Here is a 6,725-nt window from a genome sequence, read left to right on the forward strand (position 1 = left end):
TATATATATATATATATATATCTTTCTCAATCTCTCACTCTATACATATATGCGTAGAATGATAGGTAGGTATATAGCTAGATACATAGATATATAGATGTATATTCAAATATGTATACACACACAGGCAAACACACACACACTCACACACAAACATAATTATCCCCGTGTGTATGTGAGGGTGTGTGTATATGTGTGTGTGAGTGAATATTTGTTCGGGTGTATATAAACATATATGTGTGTGTGTATGTGTGTGTGTGTGTGTGTGTGCGTGTGTGTATGTGTGTGTGTGTGTGTGTGTGCGTGTGTGTGCTCGCGCGCGTTCGTGCGCGCTCTTTGTTTTCTATGTGTTTGTAAACATTGAAATGCATCTTATAGACACTTATCAATGCAAACTTGCTCCGCCTTTCATTGGTTGTCAAACTTAATTATAGCAACGAATGGCTGATACGAACCAGTGAATGTATTTACTGTGTACTTACTCAGTCTACTAAAAATCGCAGCAAAATCTTCAAATCATATGTAATCATGCAAAACTACATGTAGACCGGGTTATGTGATGGGATGTCTACGACGGGTAGGCATCGATATAACAGTAGAGTAGTTACCGATGGAGGCGAGGAATTAGTCCACCCCGGGCCATGGTTCATGTTCTATCGCCCCAGTATTCCTTTAGCAAATGCCAGTGATCAGTCTTTATAGATACCACCCAATAAGTAAATAATTAAGTATATGTATTAATATTAAACTAATTCTATGTAATTTTTCTCACTCTCTCTATTCTTGAAAATTTTGGTATATATTCAAATTATTCAAGATTTATCTTTTTTGTTATAATATTTTTCTTGTTAACCCTAAAGTCTATCTTTATACAATATAACAATATTGTTTAAATCGATCACCTATAGTATCACATGATAAAATTTACTCTGTATTATCATCATTCGTTTTATTAGCGTCTTGCCTTTTAACTGGTAATTAACATCTTGGTTTGAGATCTTCCACTACCCAACATCATTATAGCCAGTTACTTTATACTACTTCAAAATAATCTTGACAAGTTTTATGACTCTACCCACTATGATTCTGTCAACTCTGTCATGCCCTTTCCTATCAGACACTATTGTCTAGTCTTGGATTTGATAAACAAAGATTTGTTAAACAAGACTAATAAATTAAAACTGAACCAAGATCTGTGACAAGCTATGACCTCAACAAATTTTTGTTCCTGTTGTCTTAGAAACTTCTAAGCTGAAGTGTCAACAGCATGGACTTTGTCTTTTTCTCCTATTAGAGGATTTAAGTAAAATTATACAAATGTGTCCGACTGATTAAACAAATTCTATTCATTTATTTAAGCAGACAAGGATAACCCTGCATTTAAATTGATGTAATGATTGCATTGTTCAACTAGAAAAGCACTCGGAGAGAGCAGACCCCCGCCAAACCAGCAGGAGCAGCACTACAACGACGACGACCACCACCACCACCACCACCACCACTACCACCATATCACAATCACCACCACAACTATCCTACCACTATCACCACCACCACAACCACCAACATCACCAGCAGCATTGTCATTGCTTCCACTTCAACCACATACACACCGCCATCAACGTTATCATGACAGTTACCTTGACAGTCATTTTCACCATCACAACCAGTATAACCACTACACTACCACCATCACACAACTAACACTATCATCAACACCACTATTACCACCATCGTCTCAGCATCACACACCACACCGCTCCTGTCGCCATTATAAACACCAATACTATTTTATCTTCCTCTCATACTTATCTCGACCATCGTCATCATCAACACTGTCTCTTCTTTCACCACTATCACCGTTACAACTACAATCACCACAATCAGTTTCTTTACACAGTTGAAAATCCATTATCCGATACTCATGGGACCGAGATTGTTGCAGATTTTCGATTTTTCTAATTTCGGAGTGCTTTATTAAAAAAAAAAAATGCATCTACAAAACGGAACAGTTTGAGGATAGAAACCAGGTCTAAACACAATAGCTTATAGACATAGTCTGAATATAGTTCTATATAAACCTTTAATAATTTTATTTTATACTTAAGAGCATCAGAAATGTTAAGATATCAACCACTACCCACGTTGTCATGCTTTGATTAAAAGGTTACAACATAGATTAGATTACTTAGATAAGTTTCGGCCGAAGTTGACTCAAGCCTTGTTCAATTTAATTACACCACCTGGACGAGATACACCTGGAAGAGTCAACTCTGGGGAACCGTAGCCCATTCAAACAGAGGGTTTTTGTTTTCAGAGAAATATCTGGGTGTGGCTGGTTTATCTGGTATTTATTGGGGGTAATCATCTAGGAATCGTTTAAATGCCGTGAAGTCACTTTTCTCATTTATATATGTCTGGCACGATGTTGAAGAGAGCTGAGCCAATTGAGTTTCTGTCATAGTGTTGTGATACGACACGTACATTTCTGTAGTGGACGTATGGCACGGGGGCCAAGCGTCGGACACATTTTAAAGATGGGCAATGTTCATAGAATATTTTCCACATCATACAGATGATATATAGCTCACAGCGGCGGTGGAGGGAGCAAAGCCTGAGCTTTTTGAGTCGATCCCAGGCTTGTCATGTCATCCTCGAAGCAGCTCATTTTAACATAGATACGCGAGTAAAATTATTAATAGAGAAACGAAAAGAAACCTTGGAAACAGCAATGCCACCATAGGTTACGTGCAGACGTTGAACATGTTTTCAAGGAAGAAAATCAAAGAACATAACATTGTAATATTTCATGTAAAGTAAATATAACAAACGAAAGATCCTTCAAGAATCCATAAAAATTCCCGATCACTACCAACATTTTAACATCTGTTCCTTGTGTCATTACCAACTTTCCCTGCAAGTTTCATCAAATACCTCTCACAACTTCATGAGTTATTTTGTACACAGACGGACAGACGGACAAACCAACGCCGTCGAAAGCATAACCTCCTTTTTATCGGAGGCAATTAAATGGAGCCGCTTGAAACGGTCGTACTGCATCGCCTCTGGACATCCTGCTGCTTATTTTTATATCTGTCAATCTAGCTAGCGATAGATGGTAATTTTATCTGACCTCTGAATATGTGTATATATATATTTCACTTTTGTCTATAATATACGCAGAAATGTTATGGACTCTAAGTGTTTTCCTTTGACAAGAGCATGTGTATACTGATTATATATAACCGTTGATTATATATTTTTGGCCAATTATCTTTTCCAACCAAATTTACACAAATAAATACAATCAATCATTTGAATACACACAAACTTATTAAAGTTTTGTTAACCCTATACACACATTACACACACATATAAGACAACAAACCTATATACACTCTGTATACACACACAAGCTAATTACTGGAAGATGTTGGTTTCAAATATTGGCACATAGGCAACAATTTTGCGAAAAAGGGTAATTCAATTACATCGACTCAACCAGTGCTCAAATAGTACTTATTTTATCGACTCCGAAAGTCGACCTCGGAGGAATTTCAATTCAAAACGTAAAGACAACCTGTTGATAAGAATTTTGCCCGGTGCGGTAACGATTCTGCCAGCTCACCGCCTTAAACTACTGGAACATACTACGTACCTACATGTCAATGAACCATGTTTTGAGCATTGCATACTCACAAAGCAACTAATTTTTTGTGTGCACGTAGATTTCACTTCTGCGTTTATCATAAAACTTAGCGTGCGTGTGTGGGCGACCAAGCCTGAATTTTAGAAGAAAGAGTTCTCCTTTCGATTTTAGATAACCTCACTTCAAATCATATTATCTTTGTTTAAAGAGATAATGATGAATATGCTTGTAGGAAGACATGTCATTTGAATTAGTATTAGGAATTGTTAGAATACAATTAAAACTTTTGTGATACTTTATAAATAATTTTTTTCAAATTTTCATACTGCGTTTTAATCCTTTTGTGTTTCACGTGTTTGATGCAATAAATGTATCATGTGTTGTGAGAACAAACAAAAGCTTTGTTATCCAAAATAATGCGGTAATTAATAATAATGTTTAGTATACATTCAGTGCACATATACTTCGGTCATAGGCAAAAACAATTAGCAAAGCTAAAGATCTTGATCAAACTGGTAACTGAAGATCACGTCCTTTAAAGCATAAATTTAGTTAAATCAAAGAAGATGGATGATGTGCAAAGACGGGCCGATTATTGGTACTTAAATCACAGACAGAAAATTTTAAAACGCAAACACATAATTGACATAAATGTAAACATACATGCATACATATTTATATCATTGCGAAGTCACAACGAATATGTGCACTCGGGCATGATAAGACCTTCCATTGCGGAGCTAGTCCTTGGGAAAAAGAAAAGAAAACAGATAGATTGTAAATGACATTATTTGATAGAAAGGATGCACGTGTTTCTGTGTTGTTTTCTCATCGTCAGTTACGAATGTTAAATATGTAGGTGACATCTAGTAAGAACAGAATCTATGCTGATGTGCGTAAAGCTTAGAGAAGCTAGAAATAAATTCAGTGCTGCTGTATGCAGTGTACACACACACACACACACACACACACACACACACACACACACATATATATATATTGATACGGACCGCCGAAATACAAAATAACGTTATATCCCTATTTCCCGAGCTGGGTTTGAAACCGTATTCTGGTTGTTGAGGACAATGGTATTTCTTTTGTCCTGCCAACAAACACGGCTATTTATAGCGTAGGAGTGAGATCGCTGACCCTTTCCGGTCATCGAAAGTTTAGAAAAACAAGTTAGGAATTGTACTAAACTGACCCAGCTTTGGAAGGGGGAACGCAGCACTGTGAGCCATGTTTATCTGTTATAAATACGGGAGCATAGAATTGGGATTCGCAGTTGGCGAAAACAAAATCAGTGGATGAAGAGCGCGAGTTCGGTGTGACGGCCAGCAGCCAGTAGGGAAGCAAGATGAACAGAGAGACTGACAGAAAGAGGCTAAAAGAGAGAGGCTATGGTCAGAAGGTACCAGTCAGCAGAAATGGATAGAGCCTGAGAGAGATAGAGAGAGGGACAGAGAGATGGAACTGTTGTGGCAGGCAAAAGATTGTAGTAGACTACCTTGGTCAGTTTTTGTGATTGTAGTGGGATATTTGAAGGAAAGGAAATTCTTGCGGTGAAGGTTTGTTTGCATTTCTTTAAAGAAAAGTGTACTTGCGTTGTTACATGCTTTAAAAGAAAAACAGATTTTGTTAACTGTGATGTTAACTGGCAGAATAGAAAAAGGAACTTTGTTGTTACATGTTGATCAAAAAAAAAAAAAAGAAAAACAAAGAAGTAAAAGAACTTTTAATTGACTTGATATACGAACTCTGACTGTAAACTTTTGATTATGTTAAATGCTTGGAAACGCTATTGTTAAATGTTACATGTTATTTCAAAAGCATGAATTATTGTTATGCTCTGTTTTGTATTGATGATGTATTGTTTTGTTAAGAAAGACAAAAGTTAGTTTCACTACGCAACGTATGGTCTCCATGTTATTTCTTCTTCCTTGCCTATTGTCATCGTTACGTCCTCCGGCTGGGCTTAATAGTCGTGGCGAACATCCCGACTCACTGAGCGTCGACGCTCGCGCGCGCACGAGTTTTCTCTTCGTTGAGGTGCTTCGCGTGCAGGCGTTCGTAACAATATATATATATATATATATATATATATATATATATATATATATATATATATATATATATATATATATATGTATTCACACACACGTTTCGTATTTAAAAAATAACTGAATATCTTAATATTTCAAGCCAATCAATTCACAGGAATTCACAATAAAGTCTTGTATATTATATTATATTACATTATATTATATTATATTATATTATACACATATATTCAAGCATATAATTGTTTTTATCAAATATATACTAATCTCACTTTACAACTCTACTACAATCATGACATGCACTAGCAATTTGATCAATTTTCTCCGTCAATTTCATTTGCCGTGTACTTCGGATACAGTACTACTAGCAATCCTACGTTTGCCATGAAAAAGGTAGTCCTCATATATTAGAAGGTCTTGCGTTATTCTTCTATTTTATTGCAATTGGTGTAGCTACTTGTGTTGGCGTTATTATTGTTCTATGCGAGATTGTGTTATGTCACACCAAAATTTACCCTTGCTTTTCTCTGATCAAAAAGAATTTAGTTTAAGTTTACTGCTGAATTTTGAAAAGAATATAAGTGTACCGCAAGTGAAAAATGATTGCAGAGCATTGCTATAAACAACGGAAGTGAGCGAGACTATTATACGTTACTGTGAATGCACGACAGAGTTCAAAGTGAATCTGTGCCAAACGCATTCATTTTACGTACTTTATCTCCGTTACGATAACAACAGAGCCTGTACTTTTTGATCGGACCTCGTATAATCACTGTTCCTATATAACTAACGTTACGAATTTGCGTATCTAAAAATATGAAATGGCTGAATCTCAATATGTACTTGGTTAATCAGTTGAAATGTTAACAAGCTGCCTAACTAGTAATTTAGCTAGTTAACAAGCTTGTTTGTTAATTAGTTATGTATTTTTACACTGATATCATTTTTCATCTACACACACACACACACACACACACACACACACACACACACACACACACACACACACACACACA

The sequence above is a fragment of the Octopus bimaculoides genome, chromosome 10 (genome assembly GCF_001194135.2).
Source record: "Octopus bimaculoides isolate UCB-OBI-ISO-001 chromosome 10, ASM119413v2, whole genome shotgun sequence".
NCBI lineage: Eukaryota > Metazoa > Mollusca > Cephalopoda > Octopoda > Octopodidae > Octopus > Octopus bimaculoides.